This window comes from Oenanthe melanoleuca, chromosome 4, assembly GCF_029582105.1.
Source record: "Oenanthe melanoleuca isolate GR-GAL-2019-014 chromosome 4, OMel1.0, whole genome shotgun sequence".
In the NCBI taxonomy this organism is placed as follows: domain Eukaryota; kingdom Metazoa; phylum Chordata; class Aves; order Passeriformes; family Muscicapidae; genus Oenanthe; species Oenanthe melanoleuca.
In genome coordinates, this window is record NC_079337.1 from 31,970,218 (window position 1) to 31,988,479 (window position 18,262).

At 37.3% G+C, this 18,262-nt stretch overlaps 1 protein-coding gene across 5 annotated transcripts in view; it reads right to left on the reverse strand.

The window, feature by feature from the left end:
• MARCHF1 (membrane associated ring-CH-type finger 1) overlaps positions 1-18,262 on the reverse strand; it is a 222,590-nt gene that overhangs the window by 122,648 nt on the left and 81,680 nt on the right. For 2 of the 5 annotated variants that reach the window (XM_056489851.1, XM_056489850.1), the window contains exons 1-2: positions 3,552-4,112; positions 3,088-3,296 (exon numbers count right to left, since the gene is read on the reverse strand). The exons of 2 other annotated variants lie outside the window; for them this stretch is intronic. The gene's annotated coding sequence lies outside the window, so the exon portion shown is untranslated. Of the gene's footprint in view, positions 1-3,087; positions 3,518-3,551; positions 4,113-18,262 lie in introns of those variants that run through there. One more of the 5 variants, XM_056489854.1, reaches the window with a different exon arrangement.

An 18,262-nucleotide genomic window follows, 5' to 3' on the forward strand; every position in this document is an offset into this window, starting at 1 on the left:
TCTGTGAAGGAAACTAATAGTCATCATCACCTCTGCCAGAATAGTAAACCCAGAGATGCACAATAGGCGTAAGAAGAAAACCATTTACCTGAGCAAAGGTAAATGAGTTGTGAGCAAATAATCAAAACTACAAATATAGCAACAATATGGCTAATTTGTTACTTGTTAACTACAGAATATCAAATTTTTTAACATCTTTAGGATATTGGGTTGGGTTTTGGGGCAACAGAGTGAGACTCATCACTGTAACAAACATACTAGCATATGAATGTGTCCAAAAACCATTTTACAAAGGTTATTTGGTTGGGGTTCTTTTCTTTTAATCAAAGTCCTGCAAAGTAATCAAATCAAGATTCACTGATGTTTGCCCCTGCTTTTTTCATTAAGGTTATCTTCTACTCTGAAATTTTTACTTTCAGGTAACACATAAATTTTCCAGTACCATGTATTGAAAACTGCTTAGGCTGCACACTGCATAGAAAGATTGCCTGTAAACACTCCCTGTAGCCATTGTTATCACACCTCTACTTCCAGTATTGTCCAGAGGTCCACTACAGGCACTTGAGACTCTGCAGAGATACTGCACTTAGTGATAGATCTTAGTGATAGATCCTCCTTAGTGATAGATCAGTGTTAGGTAATCATCTCTATGTGTGTACAGACACATATTGAAGCCTTCAGATAAAGCATGTGTATCAGCATCTAAAAATCACAGAAAACCATTCTAGAATGAGTTCCATCATTTACAACCTCAGTTGTGTATGACTAAGGCAGATTTACAAATTGACCATGAACTTGGAAACAGTTCACTGCATCCTTCTCTGCAGTTAGACAGAAGATGAACTCTTCTTCATAAATTTTAATTCTGTTGTATGAAAGCAAAACAAAATTCTTTAGCAATAATAGGATTTGGCATAGAATCCTAACAGTTGTTATCCCTAGAAACTAGGAAGACCTTTCGGACATTTCCTTTTTTCATGTCTTCCTGAACCAGCTTGATGCTCTTAGCTAGCAGCCCATTTAACTACTTTATTTAGCTTTCATCTCAAAAAGCCAGCTAATGGAAAGGCAGAGGAACCAGGTACTTGCAGAAAAAATATCAGAATACCCTAACCAACACAAATACTGAGTCCCAGCTAGGGGAGTTTCCCTTTGTGAGAAGCATGCTGTGTAGGATTTGCAGGGGTAGACCACCATCTACATAAACCTGAGCAATATGTCTTGACTTGACAATAAAAAGGCTGGTTCACTACTCCCAAATTACATCCACAAAACAAACCTGAACATCATCATAATTTACATAAATAGATAGTATGGGAAAAGCAGTGTTTACTGCTTGGCCTACTATCCCCACCAACAGCACTAGAGAGTTTTTACACTGTATAAATTCCAGCCATCTGCCTTTTAGCATAAGCAGAAATTCGAGCAGAATGAATAGGTTCTGACCAGCAGAGAGCAATTTGGCAAATATATTTCAATGAGCACCATGTACTTTAAGTTTGTTTGGGAGTTTTGTAGGGTTGAAGTTTGGTACTTTTTATATTAAGTTTAGAAGAGAACTTTAATGAAATTAGTTATCCATGTCATTTTGCTCTTTTCTTACCTATAACTTACACAACAAAGAAGAAACTTTCTGAGACACTGGAGTCTTGCTGAAATGAGGCAACCCAGTCCTTACAGGGGAAACAAAAAAAAACCCAAAACCAGAAAAGTGCATGAGATGATTCTCACAACTCAGAATCTCCACACTTTACCCACCCCTCTAAATTAAGTCTCACATTTATCTGACTCTTGTATGAATATTGCATGTATTCTTCAGCTAACTCTAATGATTAAATTAAAACAAGAATGCCAGAAAACAATTTAAGCCAGATAACCTGAACCTTCACCTTTAAACAATTAATGGAAGAATAAAACCAAACCAAAATTTTCCATTTCAGGACAGAAATCCCAAAATATTATGACTCTTATGACTGTGCTACCAGTTAACAACTGGAGACTACTTCCAGGGAAGGATGCTACTTACACTAAAGTGCTCATATGAAAAACAGATTAATCCTTTTCAGTGAACTTGTCATAGCCAAATATTGAGCAAAAATACTATCTTAAATTTAAGGATTAAAAAACCCCACGCAATACTTTTCCACAGTCACACAGGCCTGTTATGAATATCAACCATCTGTTGAACTTTATTTCCTGAGAACTATGTCACACAATCCACAGGGATGCAGTTTGTCACAGTATCTCAGACAATACTTAAAAGACATCATATTTGTTTTCCCAATAGTTCCTTGGTTTCCATACAGCAAGAGGAAAAGAAAGGCACAGAAACAAGAAACATGTCTGAAAAAGCAGATGTCTATGTTACACACATTTACTGCTATATCTATCAACAGACTACTTGTGTTTTGGGTTTGGAAGGGATGCTCTTTTTTTCGGTCTTGTGCAATACATGTTTAATCTATACACAGCAAAAGAGATTCCCACAGGTAAAATAACCACTAAAATTGCACAGATTTTCTGAATTTTTAGGTACTAACTATTAATGTAATATGAATACAGTTTCTTCTTAACCGAGAGACAACAGGATACAGTATTTACTGATGAAACAACATTTCTGTATGTTTATGAATCAAAGAAAGTCAAGAGATAATAAACAAAACACTGATGCCTTTTAAATGGTAAAAACACTAAGTTATAGACCTTATGCCTATAGCACACACACATTAGAAAGACAGGCTTTAGTACAGTATTTTTGTTGGTTTTAAACAAAGACAGGAATTTTACTAAAACTACTTTTTCATCCAACCTATAGTAGAGAAACTGCTCCTTGACAGCTTATAAGGGACAATGACTGCCGATACCAGCAGGCTGCACTCATTTGAACGAAAACGCTAAAACCCCCTGACGCAGTTTGTAACTTCCCTCAGTTACTTATTTCACTTTTGAAGCAGGCTCCTTGTCTCTGTACCGCTGTCTCTCTCGCTGCTGTCTCAGCATCCCCCGCAGCGCTGCAGCCGCATCCCTCTCGGCAGCAAACCCGCTGCCCCACTCACCCTGGCCAGCGAACCGAAACCTTCCCCTTACCTCCGCTTCCTTGCTCTTCTCTTTGTTTGTGCCCAGTGAACTTCTCCCATTGCTGGCAGTCTCCCGCGCTGGAACTACAGAAATCTGCTGGAGGGGCATTTTTACAGAGCTGCAGGTTGCCAGTACCTGTTTGGATGCCTTACATCTTCACTCCCCCCGAGTAGCCCACCTGTATAATTGTTCATATCCTCTCTTTGCCAAGCTCAGCTCTAAATAAAAAGGGGAAAATATTATTTGAGAAACGGTGTAACCAGGGTCTTCCATCAAAAGAAGAAAAAAAATCAACAAAGCAGAGCAAATTGCAAACACCCGCGAGACAGAGCAAACAAAGAAGTAAGTAAGGCACAACAATCCAGGGAGTTTCACATGCTTCGAGTGATGAGCGCACGCCTGCATCCCTGGAGCACCCCGCCACACCGCTATCCCCAGCAGCACCGTGGGAGACAATTCCATCTCCGTGTTACCTAAGAACTGTCATGGAAACCAAGGAAAGCCAGGTCTCTCAGGCCCTGAGCAGCGGTCGCCTCCCGCGATCGCCACAGGCTCCCGCACTCCAGCAGCTGCCACTTGTGCCTTTGTTTCCCATCCGATTCCACAGGAGCCCGCTAAGCACCCCCAGACACCGCCCGCGCCCGCTAGGTACAGCAGCAGCAGGCTGAAAAGCTTAGCGTCCTATTTTGGAGCCAAAATCTCCTCCTTTAAAAGCACAGGATAGCTTGCTGTGTCCTTCATGCGTCTACAATAATCTGCTTAGGTCAAAGGATCTGCCTTGAAGTGAGGAGTAGCGGCGAGCAGCAAGCGAGGTGTAAAAAGGAAGACAAGACTGGGAGGGATTGCAAATGTGCCTTCCTGAGGTTGATAGTAAAAAGTTAACCCTTGGCTGCGCTCGCCTGCCCCCGAGACTTCCCCAGAAGGCAGCTCAGCAGGACGAGCCACAGGCAGACACACAGGTGCCTTTACAGCAGTCACACACACTCTGGGAATGCCACTCAGGTGAGCTCTCTCCCAACAGCTCCAGCGCTCTCAGTTACCGCGGAGCAAAACACTCTGGAAAACTGTTTCAGCACCTCCCACCGCCCTTAAAATGCAAAACAACAGAAGAAAGTCCCGGGTGTTGAATTACAAAATAGATACGAAGAAGGAAATCCTGTCACTTATCGTTTTCTTAAAAAATTATCATTCTAGAGAGGTATTAGGAATGCCAGCAAAACTTATTTTGATTAAAAATAATATAGAAATCATTAGATCAGAAGTCAAATTCTTAGCTGTATAAATTACTCTGTATAAATAATGAGGGAATGAAAAAAAAAAAATCCCACACCAAGAAACAATGTTTTAATATGCTGTCAATTAAAGAAAAAAAAATATTACCCTAGCCCTGAAATACATCATCTTTATTTCCAGCTGTACAGAGTGGCACTTAGAATTCTGACAAGAAATAATAGCATTATAAACAGCCTGGATTCTCTTACAAAGCCAGTGGGGAGGATTTAAAATACTGTTGATTCACTACTTTAGTTACTATTTCTCACTCTGAGTTAACAGAGCTTACAAGAGACTAGCCTGAGACAAATTGAGATCTGGTTCAGGTTGCCATCCTGGTTTTTACATCACTCATCTACACTAAGGTATATTGACTGGCTGTAATAGAAAAGCTTATAAATGCATTAACAAAGAAAAATAATCTATAATAATAAGAGATAACATAATAGTAAGAGATGCTGCAAGATTTGTGTATATGTGCACATCTTTATATAACATATATTCTATATATCTATAGGCATGGAACAGATTTACAAAGAATAAAATTAAGTCTATTGCCATTTACACAGTTCCTTTTACACATTTTTAGCTATGTTTTACGTGCTAATTCCATTTTTAATTTCCAACATTCTAACATCACTTTGAATGTAAATTTAAGTAACTTCCAATGTACACAGGAAGATTCTCCTGAATTCTGAATATAAATAAAGGAAAAAAAAGACAAGCTCAACCAAGAGAGTGGTAAATCAAAAATTTATTCCAGAAATATTCAAAGACAAGAAATGTCATATACCAGGCTAGTAAAGTTTAACTGCTAATCTTAAACTTGATTATAATGTAAAGGAAATTCCTTTTTAGTTCAATAGAATGTTTTAAAGCTAAGGAAAAGGAAGAACTTTTTTTCTGTACTCTGAGGCCCAACCTCAGATTAAGAATTCCTAAACCTGACTCTGCTTTGTCATGATAATCACTCAACTCTTTGATAAAAATATTGATAGAAAAGTAGAGGTATTAAAAATGGAACCTTCCTGTAAATGTGCTTTCATGTCTAGTTAAGCTTAAAAAAGTCAACCTGCCTTTTGATACTGTGCCAATAATTCTGCATTTGAAATCATATGAACTTGAGATTTAAATCACAGATTTCTGGGTTAACCAGTAATCTCTTTAATCCCATCTATGTCTGTTTTAGCCAGAATAAAGATCTTACAGGGTGTGATGTGCTTAGTTCTTTTCAAAATTGTGCGTGGCCCCTTTTTCCCCCCACAGTGAACCTATAACATTAATACGTATATAACAAAAAGCCCTAGATCCAAACAAGGGCTATATTTCAACATTAGGTACATCCATGTTTGCATTCTGCTTAACTATTTCACTAATTACATTTCTTCATCATGTGGAGACTTCAAATTAATGTGCAATTGCCTTGCCTGAACATATGCTGAACTTGGCTCTTCTCAGCCTAAGTGCTAAAACAAGTAGCAGAACAACCAAGCCTTATACTGCTATACCTAGAAATAAAGAGTTCATCACTGGTCCATGGTAAGGAAGCTGTTAGAAAATACAGGATATATCGAGATGCACATTGTAAAAGTCAGTGGTAGAGGTGGGGTTGGGATAATTTTTTATTAAAATTTAGTTTAGTTTTCCATCTTCGCTTCTTCAAGTTTACTATGATAGAATTAAAAAACGTAAAACTTTTGCATAGGTGTTAATACACCTATGATCTCAGAACACCCAGAGCACATCTTAAAGAAACAAAACTATTGATTTCAATTTACAGACTCCCAGAATTGCAAAATGGTTTTAAATATACACACACAACCCTCCTTTTTAGAAAATGTATTAAATTCTACTCATCCTCCATGGTGAACAGGCTGTGGTGTCCTATTCAAAGAATGCTAATTTTGGCAAAAGTACCACCCAAAGAGTCATAATTTCAGAGCCATGCCTCACCTGAAGGACAGTGTGACAGCTGCCCGGTGAAGTATGAAGCTGCTGTGCAAAGCACCATGATAGGGTTTCAATCTCAGGAGGATAACAATAAAAAAAGAGAATTGGTCACCTGGAGCAGGTGAAAATTACTTTGGCAGAGAAAAGGAGTATGTGTTTGGTATGCATTAATTGATTTACATTAATATAATTCACAGTTCTTGAAGCAAGTAACTACAGAAGAGAGAAGTACCACCCCTCCCTCCTCTTGCTTATTGCTTGAAACCCTACTAATCCCAGCCCAGATAAGCCAAGGAATCCAACTTTATTTTCAGTCACCTAACACATACCCCTTGGTACATACATTATGAAGAGTACCAGTCAGATCCTGGTGACCATGAAGGAAACTAAGACAAAAGGAATAATTTCCTGGTGTCGCACAATGTAGGTCTGCTCCCTAGCTGTGGACTACCCTGTAGTCTGCTCTCGCCTGCAACACATGAAACCTTTTCATCTATTCCCTCCACACATGGCTCCAAGGGAACTGTGTCCTCTCTCACTCTCAGGACACATACACTCCCTGCCCAAAGCATCCCTAGATGCACTTCCATAAGAATCTGACAGCAAAAAGGCATCAGAATTATAACCCTACATACACACACCCTGTGTTTTTAGTTTAATTTAATAAGGAGAACATCATCTTCTCAGCATACCCATTTACAGGAGACTACTGCTTTGAACTATGAAGACAATCTGATCAGCTGTGGTTTATGGTTCAACATGGTGATGCAAGTGCCAATAAGAAAATGAAAGAGAGCAATACAGTTCTTTCATAACACAATTGCAAGGAACCAATGTACTAGTGCACTGACAGTTCACTGGCAGCATATATATAATAGCTTTGCCATCGCTTAGAGAGAAATTTGTAAAAGACTCTTGAATTGAAAAAAAAATTACCTGCATAATAACACTATCAGAAACAGGTAATTCTAGCTCTTTCTTACTCACATAAAATCATCTTTAGATAAGATGTGCTGCAGCTTTTATATGATCTTTCAGCCAAAAGTTATATTGAAGTTTAAAAAAAAAAAATCACTGTGGATATAAAACGCTTACAAGTTGGTTGCTTGGACTCCACATTATTTATCAAAAAGACACACTGGCTATGAATACACCATACACAAAAAGGGATAAACTTATAGGAATGACTTTCACTTTCCTCAAAAATTAAACAGAAGAGTTACAAACACATACATGCTATGCTCCCTTTACTGTCTACCAGGCATTGCTTCTCTTGTAATCACAACTTAGGTACAGAGACAAAAGTCTGAAAAAACAGTACATCAGCTGAGGAAGCAAACAGATACTAGTGCCAGGTAATCATCAGCTGTGATGTGTACAGTCACTTTATCTAGTAGAAGCTCCTAACACCTGAAAAGTGTAACTAGCAGTAGTCCAATGCAAAGCAAACAGGACTGTTGTAAACCAATCCCCTTGGGCTTCCACAGAATCCTGAAGCTGACACAAGAACCAAATTAAGTTTTCAGATAAATGAAAAATTCCTTTAGATTTTCTCCCAACCCTTAAGCCTACAGGAGGTCCATGACTGAGTTAGTAATGGAATTAGGGCAAATATGAAAGACATCTTTAGCCAAACACAAATAGTCCAAAGCAGCAGATTCCAGATGGGAACGGGAAAACCTGTTGTTCTCTGTTATCTGAACGAGTATGTCGTAATACTGTTCTGCACTGTGGGCTGGTTTCAAATGGAGGAGAATCAGGAATGCAAGTTTTCAGCAGAATTCATTTTCAAGGAAGTCCTTAGCAGAAACAAAATTTAAAAGTTATTTTATAAACTTGAACAGAATTTGCATTTGTCACAAATAAGAATTAATGTCTGTGAGATATCATTTTAGAAGTTGCTTTTTAAATGAAGTCAGTATAGGCTTGAATGCAGCCATCATGTTACTAGATCCTCAGCAAGGTTTTGGCAGCTTTTTTCCTTGCCTCCTTCAGATTTGCAATTGACTGAACTGCTGAAAAGTACCACGTAATGTAATATGGTGCATTGGAGCAATAGAGGTGTATTAGAGGTGTTAAGGAGGCAACCAACTGAATATTTTGAACTAATGTATTTGGATATTTTTCTATGTTGCCATTCACAGGATATTGCACTTTATGACACATCATTTCATCAACAGCATTACAAAGCACAGGTAATCTTCCCCTCCACTGAGAGACTAACACAAGTCAGTGCAAACACAGAGGAGTCTATTTGCCACTTGAATATTCTGTGTAGATGTATTACTTAAGTAGAACATCTTAGAACATTTTCAGAACATCTGAAAATCCAAGGTCACAGAATGGTACAAGTCAAAAATCAAAAAGTAATAGCTCAGACTGAATTAAAATACAACTGGCACCTCAAGTAAAAGTTTACCTAGCCAAAACTTAGATTGATGAAAGTGAGATATTAAATGACAGAATGGTGATAACAGAGATAAAATGTTGCCCCCAGCTATTAAAACCAATTATCTTTTTTATCTCCCAGCAAAAAGAATTAAAGCCAACTGATTTTCACTGCCAAACACAAAGACCCTCATGGATGCCTCCAGTGTAGTGTTTGCACTAAGTTTACTTTATTTAAATTAAACCATGCATACTATTCCCTCATAACGCTACAGTGTCCCCATGAAATAGGGAACAAGGGAAGACTTGTTCAAAAAACCGCCAGTAACTTGATAACTAGTTTAGAATTTAGAATTTTTGTTTAAATGTAACTAAAACTTATAAAAACAATCCGAAAAAGTCAATTACCCACTTTTAGGCAGAATGGACAGACTATGTATTTAACCAATTTACACTAAAAAAGAACTAAAATTATGCTGCTAAAGTGTCCACTGAAGAAACTATTAATACTACAGTGACACTTAGCTACTCACTACACAGACAGGACTCCTACTATGCTTATTCTAATTTGCAATACTCAACATTTGTGTATGCCCACAAGTACTAAGGGGTCCTATAACCTCTGTAGTTCAGGTGTGAGGAACATCTACCTTCAAAATGAACTCTCAAGCACCCCTCTGCTTACAAATGTTGCTGACCTTCAGCGATGTAAAGGCAGTATCATTTCATAACAATATATATTTATATATTTATAATATATAGAATTTTGTTCCTGCATTTGTAGTGGTGGAAGTAATCTGCATGCCATGTTGCCTAGATGCTCATTTCCACCTGCACACAAAATTTAAATGGTGTTGTCCATGTGCCTCTTCAGAGTAAAAGGCAAATAAAGACACAGACACACAAAGTATTATTTCCCACTTCTAAATGACATACATAAAGTGGTTGACAGTCTTTACAATAGAAGCATCAAAATTTAGGAAGCAGTGGAATGCACCTGCTTTATTTTTGGTTAAAAGCTGCAAACCTGAATCCATTAATCTTAAAGAGTTCCAGCACTGCTTGCTAAGAATGTACTCAAGTTCTTGGCCAAATTTCAAAGCTGCCAGTCAACACAGGAGGACAAGGGCACAAACCTCAAAGACTTAGACAATTTTCTAGGTGAAAGCACGAGAAACAGGATGGAGTTCAACAGAACAAGCAACCCAGTTACAGCACTGGTAGAACAGGAAAAAGAAATTGGACAGCAGCCAGTAGGACAGACTGATAAAAGGATCAGTCTGGATCAGTGTATTCCTTTATGAAAGGATGACTGGAAAATGCTACTTTATAATCAGCTGCAAAAATGTAAACATAGTCCCAGGGTGCACCAACTAAGTTATTTCCAATTCTTCTTAGTCCTGAAAAAAGTACACCAGTCATTTCCTCAAATACTAGACTTATTTTTTCTCATAACCTGATCACCAACATCAAAGAGATTCTGAACTTGAACACAGTAGGAAACTGTTCTAAAAAACCTGCATAAAAGAAAATTATTTGATAACTATTTGATAACCCACCTGCTTCTGTCACATATAATTATATTGGAAGACCAAGACTGTTTATTTTTAATGCAGATATTCAGCTACCCAGTATCATGCTATGAACTGTGCTCTCAATTGTTATTTGATGAAGAAAAATGAACAATTTGTGATCAGAAAATAACAGGTCCTTTTGTGTGAATATTGAAAGCTTGCAAACTTTCAATTTAGAGATTCGCCACACTTGCTAAGCATTGTTTTGGGAATCTCAGCTGCTGGAACGTTTAAGGAACATGAAAAAATGCAAGGCATAATTTAAATATGCAAAAGAATATTCATTCAAACCACTTTTTTAAAGATATTTCTTCTCAACTTACTACAGGTGTCTATTGTTGATTATACTCTATTTTTCCCTTTATTACACATGGCTATCTTATCACCTTATAAACACTGCTATTTCCCTCCTAATCTCATCTGCTGTGACCCCTTCTCCTAGCAAAATTTTATCTTTGCCTAAATACTCATATTCCAAAAACTGTATTATTCTCCAATTTTTTAATAATCTATTCTGTAATCTACTTTACTGAAAATAATTTAATAAAAAATCTTCTCTATTGAACAAATTTTTAACCTTATGTCCAATTTGCACATTGTTTGGCTTCAAAACTTCTCTGACTACTTTGGAGAGAGGAGGGCTCAATGCCAGTATGATAAGGTGCTGTTAAATCACAACAGCATGGAATTAGAAAGTATCTGAAGAAACTAACATTACAGATGTGGAAAATTCATTTTAAATTTTGATGATGGTTTTGACCCAGAAATTCCCCTGGCTTCTTAATTTTAAGAAGACTACAAAAAGTGAGATTATGCTTCTCTTTAATGCTACGAAATGAATTTTGATATAAAGATTCATTTTAATTCATCCTGTAGTTCATCTACAGGATTAATCCACTTTAAAACCACAGATTTCACATTCTTGGACCATTTTCTTTAGAGTATCACCAGAACGGGTCCAATCTCCCTGCTCAAGCAGGGTCATCACCATGTGTCCAGACAGTTCTTGAGTATCTTCAGTGAGGGAGACTCTACACCTTCTCTGGGCAACCTGTTCCAGTCACTCACACAGTAAAGAAGCTCTTCGTCGTGCCAAGATGAAACTTTCTGTGCACCAGTTTCTGCCCATTGCCTCTTGTCCTGTTGCTCAGAACCCCTGAGCAGAGCCTGGCTCCATCCTCTTGGCACCTCCCTTCAGATACTGACAGACACTGATGCCCTCTCAGTTGCTTCTCTTTGAGGCTGAACAGGCCCAGCTCCCTCATCAGCTATTTCTCATAAGAGAGATGCTCCAGTACCTTCATCATCTTTGTTGATTTATCTCTAGTGAATCCATGCTGACTGCTCCTGACCACCTCCTTGTCTTCCATGTGCAAAGAGACAGATCCCAGGATGAGTAGTTCCATCACATTATCAGAGTCTGAGGTGGGCTGGCTGGCCTAGTTCCTTTGATCCTCCTTCTTGCCCTCTTGGAAGACTGGGGTGACATTTGTTTTCTCCTAGTCCTCTCCTCATCACCAAGACCTTTCAAAGATGATCAAGAGCTGTCTAGCTATGCAGTCCAGCTCCCTCAGAACTCACGGATGCATACCATCAGGGCCCATGGAATTGTGGATGTCAAGTCTTCACCACTGGGTGTTTTCTAACCCATCCTCCTCAACTAAGGGAAGACCTTTCTTACAACATTCCTTTATCCTGGTCTCCTGAGCTGGAGGTTCCTGAGGGCTGGTCTTGCCAGTGAAGACCCATGGAAAGGTGGCATTCTGCAACTCAGCCTTCTCTGTGTCCTCTGTTACCATGGTCCCCCTTCCATTTAGTGACAGGTCCACATTACCCTTATTTTTGCTTTTATTATTGATGTATTTGAAGAAGCCTTTTTTGCTTTCCCCGACATCCTTGGCCAGATTTAATTCCAGATGGCCCTTGACCTTCCTTAGCTCATTTTTACTTTGGCAGCTTCGCTGACCCTGCTTCCATTGCTTGTGTGTTCCCTGGTTAGGTTTGAGCAATGACAGGAGTTATTAATCCACACAAATCTCTTGCTGCCTATGCCCAATTTCTTCCTCATTGGGATGCATCATTCTTGAGCCTAGAGGAAGAAATCCTTGAATATCAACCAACTCTGTTGGACTCCTTTTCCCTGGAGGGCCTGTTGCCATGAGGTCCTTCCAAGAATATCCCTTAAGATGCCAAAATTTGCTCTCCTGAAGCCCATGTTTGTAATCTTACTTGCTACCCTACTTCCTCCTTGCTGGTACTGAACATCACAATTTCATGGTCAAAGTTCAAAGTTTTTGGTTTAATATCCAAATATTTCCCAAGTTTAAGAAGCACTACTGTAAGTGGGTGACACTGCTAAATCACAGCCCTCCACCTATTGTGTGATTTTGACTTAGAAGGAAGTAATTTGGTTGTATTTGCTTACTTTGTTACCCAGTAGCTCTTTATTTATTTTGCTAACAAATTGAACCTCCTGTGAATTTAAATGCTTTTGTTTCATTCTGTAAGGAAATTATTTATGTTTTTTAATTAAAGTGTAAGCCCAGAAGGAAATGATGCGACTGATACCTGGGGTCAGCAGCCTTGTTTGCCTGAGTAAACAGAAATGAAGAACAGAAACCTCAATGTAAATGAGCCACCAGAGGGAGCTCATCCAGCCTGCTGAGCACAACAGAACTATATTGACATTGGCAAAAGTTAATTAAACATTTTTACAGGGGTCACTGACTGAGTTCAAAACAAAGCACGTTCCCTGGCTGAAACTCTACATGCTTGAGAAACTAATGAAATCAGAAAAAAAGCTATTTCTTTAACAAACATGGAATGTATTTCTGATTAAATAAAGATAATTAAGTTTAGAAATCTGTGGTACAGCATTCTTCTAAACAAGCACAGGACTTTTCTTCATCCCTCTTTAACTTCTCCTGATAAAAAGAATTTCAAAGTGTTATTAAACTACAAGACCAAAACAAGACAAAAAAAAAGGTATTAACTTTGGAATTTGATCTTAAAATTGTGAAAAGTAGAGTCACATAACTAGTACAAAGATATTAACTTCTAATGCAATACAATTGGGTATTATGATACTCACCTAATTCTGTGACTAGTTATTACACTTAGATGGACATTGTCATACTAACTTTGAGTTTGTTATCACAATACAGCCTTCACATTTTAAACTGTAGCATACCTAGGTTCAGAAAACAAATCCCTTGAGTTCCTGTTCTGAAGGATCCAATGGTTACTTTCAAACATGTGAACAGCTTTTCAAAAGCAATACCAAAATAAAAATTATTCAGATTTTTGTGTGTTGCTTATTGACCAAGGAATCAAGAGCCTAGCAGGAGGTAATTTTGTCTGTTACTTTTCTATGGATGCTAGCATCTAACAATGGTAATTCAGCAGGGAGGCATGCAGGAGAAGAAAGACAATAAAATTATTTCCTTAAGGAAAAGCACCCTCCAACAAACTGCCAGGCCTCTCATTGCAACTCTCCTTATGTATTTCTCAAGATTATGGGTCTTAAATATTCCTTCCAAATTGACACACCTCTTCCACAGATTTAATTATATATTTCCTTGCATTACCCACCATTACCACCATTCTAAACACTGCAAGATTAATTTGATCATACTTTTATCTTACCTCTGCCTGCACACTTTGCTTTGGAAGATAAGATTAAATGTAATGTGCTATTTCATTTATCTCTTCTTCCAGGCTTCAATGAAAAACTGAATTCTCACAAATACCACATAAAAGTAGTACTTTTTGGAGTTAACTCCTGTGCAATGTGAGGATACTATGAAAAGCACTTGTTCTGTAATCACACTCCCACTTAAGCACTGGAAGAAAATCCAGCCTAAGAAGATCCAATACCAGTTACAGTTCTTTTAAGCTCCACTAAGCACTTCAGAGTGCCCACCTCCTCCATACAGCTATTTCACCTTTGGTGAACGTGATTTTTCATCATTTGTCCATAGAAATCAAAAACAATCAGGAAAAAAGTTTAAATTGCTCTTCAGTACACTTTCTGCAGTCATCTTTTCCAGGAATATTTTCAGACACAAGTAAGCTTTTCCTTGTTTTTCTCACTGGAAAACTGCACCTTTTTCAAGAGTCAGAAGAGGTTATTAGGAGCCTAAATTAACAAAGGGTCAGATTTGTCAATCCCTTGATTAAAAACAGCTAATAAATTCATTTTCAGGATTGAAATAAGATTTACTATCCACCCTCCTTGTGCTATAAATATATCTAGTTTCCTCGCATGACATACTGATTAAAAGTTCACTTTGCACTGTTGAGTGTCTTACTGATTACCATTACATTATCAATTGTCACACATGTTTTTATAATACAACAGTTTAAGGCTCTCTAGGAACGAATTCCTAACACTACCAACAGCTCACACACCATTTATACCCTGCAAAGGAAAACCCAATTTCACAAAGCTCAGTTTTATGAAAGTAAGAGTCTTCATCTCCCATTTTCTGAGCAGCACAGATACCCCAGATCTGAAAGTTAGGATTACACTGGAACACCTCCAAGATGTGAAACCAGTCCCATCTATCTGCTTCTGGGATTTAAAAGCTACCATTAAATACACAAGCGAAATCACAGCCTTGGCGTAAGCATCACATGCTTCTTATCCAACAAAGGTCCTCCCTTAAAATGATGCTGCCACTGGGTGAATACACAAACTAAAAATGACAAAACAGGAATTCACTATTTCTATTTGAATTCTAACTGGTTTGGGGTTTTTGTCTCCCTTGAGAAACTTCTTATCAGTGGGAAACTACAAAAAAACCACACATTTCAAAACCATTTACAGCATAAGCTTACAGACATTTTCTAGTAACTAACTGCAAGCAAGGAATAAATCTTCATTCTTGTTAAGCTACACAGTGTGGCAAAAACACAAAAGAAGCATCTGTCTCAAAGCACAAACTATATACAGATATCAAACAATATACAAAATTTCATTTAATAGATATGGAAAATCTGTTTCTTCAATGCAGAAAAACACTGGGTTTAGAAACTAGGCACATGCATTGGTGACATTTTAAAACTGTTGAATATAGTGGTGGAAAGGTATTTGAACTGCACAGGGAAATCCAATACATACTTTGAAATAAATATTTATAGATAACAAGGAAAAAACCAGTATGAAATAGCTAAAAAAAATGGAAAAATGTAAAGCACCTGGGAAAATCAATAAAGGCTTTGGACAATATTACTCAACTATACCAGTTTAATAGGCACATTAGAGAAAATGTTATTTGAAAAGTAAAAAAATAAAAATAAAAACACCTAAAATACAATAAAATCAGATTTTTCATAAGAATATTTCTAAATTCAGAACCTAAAGATCCTCTACTCCGGGTGCTACTTATTTAGTCACTTAAACTGGGATTAGGCTTTGGATTTTCTGAAGAGTCTCCATAAGTTAAAAGCCTTGTGTCGCTAAATTTCAAACATGATTTGGCAACAAATTCCTTAGAAAATCCACTATGATCCTATTAAAAAACTATCCTTTTCACTCTAGTTATGAATTTAATCTACACTGAATATCTTTGAAAATTTTTCTTGATTTGGCCTTTGTTTTCTTCAAAGATAATTTAGTGAAATGTGAGTCTTACCTGAAAAAAGACACACCAGATATCAAACATGCTTCATGACATTAATGAACTGGTTCAGGTCAAAATAAGAGAAATCTAGAAACAGAAACTATTTTTGAAGCAGAAACTGAGTATTTTCTGAAGTTAGCAAAATCTCCATTTCACCGAAACATTTTTTGGGGGAGATTTGTAAAATTCCTTTAGGACAGATTTCAATGATAACATTTCCATGTTTCTCAGAAGGATGAGTTTCAAAGTACCTTGAACAAAGTCTGCACCTTAAAATAGTCACAAAAACTACTGAGGTACATCTTGTTCAATTACTACTTTTTTCTAACATCATTCTTTGATAAACACTTCGTAGACACTAGTATTTTAAGAAACATTTACTTCATAATAATATTCTAGCTCATAAATAGATTGTAAAATTTCCTCCTACTTGGCTCTGCTCCCTCCCTCCCTCCAATATTATTCAGTTGCCTGACATGGTATTTTATCACCTAAATCTCATCCCACTGGACTTTTCCAGCATAAGTAGTAAACTTAAACCAACTTAATCAAAAACCCAGAGCTTTCTTATCTCACTGAAATTCTCATTTCAGATAGAAAATGCAGTTAAAAATGACCCCTTGCTAGATGTTTTTCCCTCACTGGCAGTAAGGAAAATTGAAGTGACATAGAACAGAATAAGACCTATAATAACAATACTGTAACATGCATTTACCAGAAAGACTAAAAAGCTGGTGTCTTTAAGACACAAAGCAATGAATGAAGCAGCTTTGTTCTCTCCTATTACTCAGCCAAGAATGAAACACTTACCACAGCCCTGAGCTGTTGCACTCCCACTAGCTTAAAAAAGCTACAAGATTGTGTCAACTAAGCCACAGCTATTAGTGGCACTGGGTCAAGAATTTCATTGCATTTGTGACGCAAAGACAAAATTTTCCCTTACTGTTGCACGCTGTGCAGCCCACCCTGGATCCAATTAATAGCAGGTACAAATCTGTTTTTAGATCAAGTGCCCTACAGTTGCAATTTTTGGAACTGTTTGCTTTAGAAAAGCGTTGAAATTTCCCACTGTTGCCTGAGCACAAGTCCCTGGTAGAACATGAGTAACAAAAAGCTGAGAGCTGCCCTTCTCTGAATTGCACATGCAGTGGATGATTACGAGCATGACGCACACACGAGCATCTCCCTCTAAGCTGTCTGCTCAGCTATGGGTGCAATTTCTTCACTTAAACAATACTCTTTCTTTTTTTTTTCTTAACACTTAATTACAACTTTCCTTGTAAGCTTCTTAACAAGCAACTTTCTTTCAACCAGAAAAAAGGGGATAAAGGATGGAACAACTAAGCTGTGTTTTAAGAGAAAAGCTACTACTGTAAAACTCTATTTTCAACCCACGTGCTCTTTGTATATTTAGATGTTAGGCACTCCTACAGGAAAAAAATATTTCTTTATATATGTGGTATGTCTAGAAAATTAGAAACCCAGTCTTAATAAAATTAGAATTTTTAGGCTATATTAATGTAAAATTACATTTATTAATAACAACAAAAAGGATAACAATTCTCTGATTTCAAAGAATCATTGCAACCCTTTCCACCTCACACTCCTTGCAATAGTAAGTGCTCAACTTATGTCTGTAAATTCATCCATTCAGAGATCCCAATCCTGAAAACAACTAAGCATGGGTATTGGGGTACTTTTCTTGCAACAAACACAGGAGACTATTCTTATGACTTATTCTAACATCGAGTAAGCAGATATATAGGCTTATACAGGTGCAGCCTACCAGGATCAAATTAAAACCTTGGATAACCAACATAAAAACGTAGCAAAAAACTCCAAAACAAACCCAAAACTGTTACTGTACTTGCTCTTCATTTCTTTTGTGGAAATTTGCACCAGTTTCACAGAAACAATTGCTGCAAGGTAATAAACATTCACTGGCACCAGAACCCCATCAGGGTCACTTAAACAGTATGAAATCCACAAAACTTACACCTGCAGAAACGTTGATGAAAAGGACAGATCATCCAGCTGGAGAATATGAATGATGAAGAAAAAAAGTGAATAAATTAATAAAAAATGCACAGAAGAAGTAGGTCAGAAACAGAAAGAAAGAGCCTATTAAATGAAATTGTATGGTATAAATGTCATGAATTGTAAAAGGCTGGCATTCTCATAGTATAAAATCAGCCTAAATAATTCAGTTACAGTTTGTAGTTAAAGTCGTAATTACATTAAGAATCAGAAGATGTTTAGATGCTTTGTTGACAGAATTGTTTATAGCATATATTAGCACAATCCAAATTTAGGTCTCAGATGAGACTTATAAGGGCTAATAAGATAATTTTTAATTGCTATTGGTTAAGAATACAA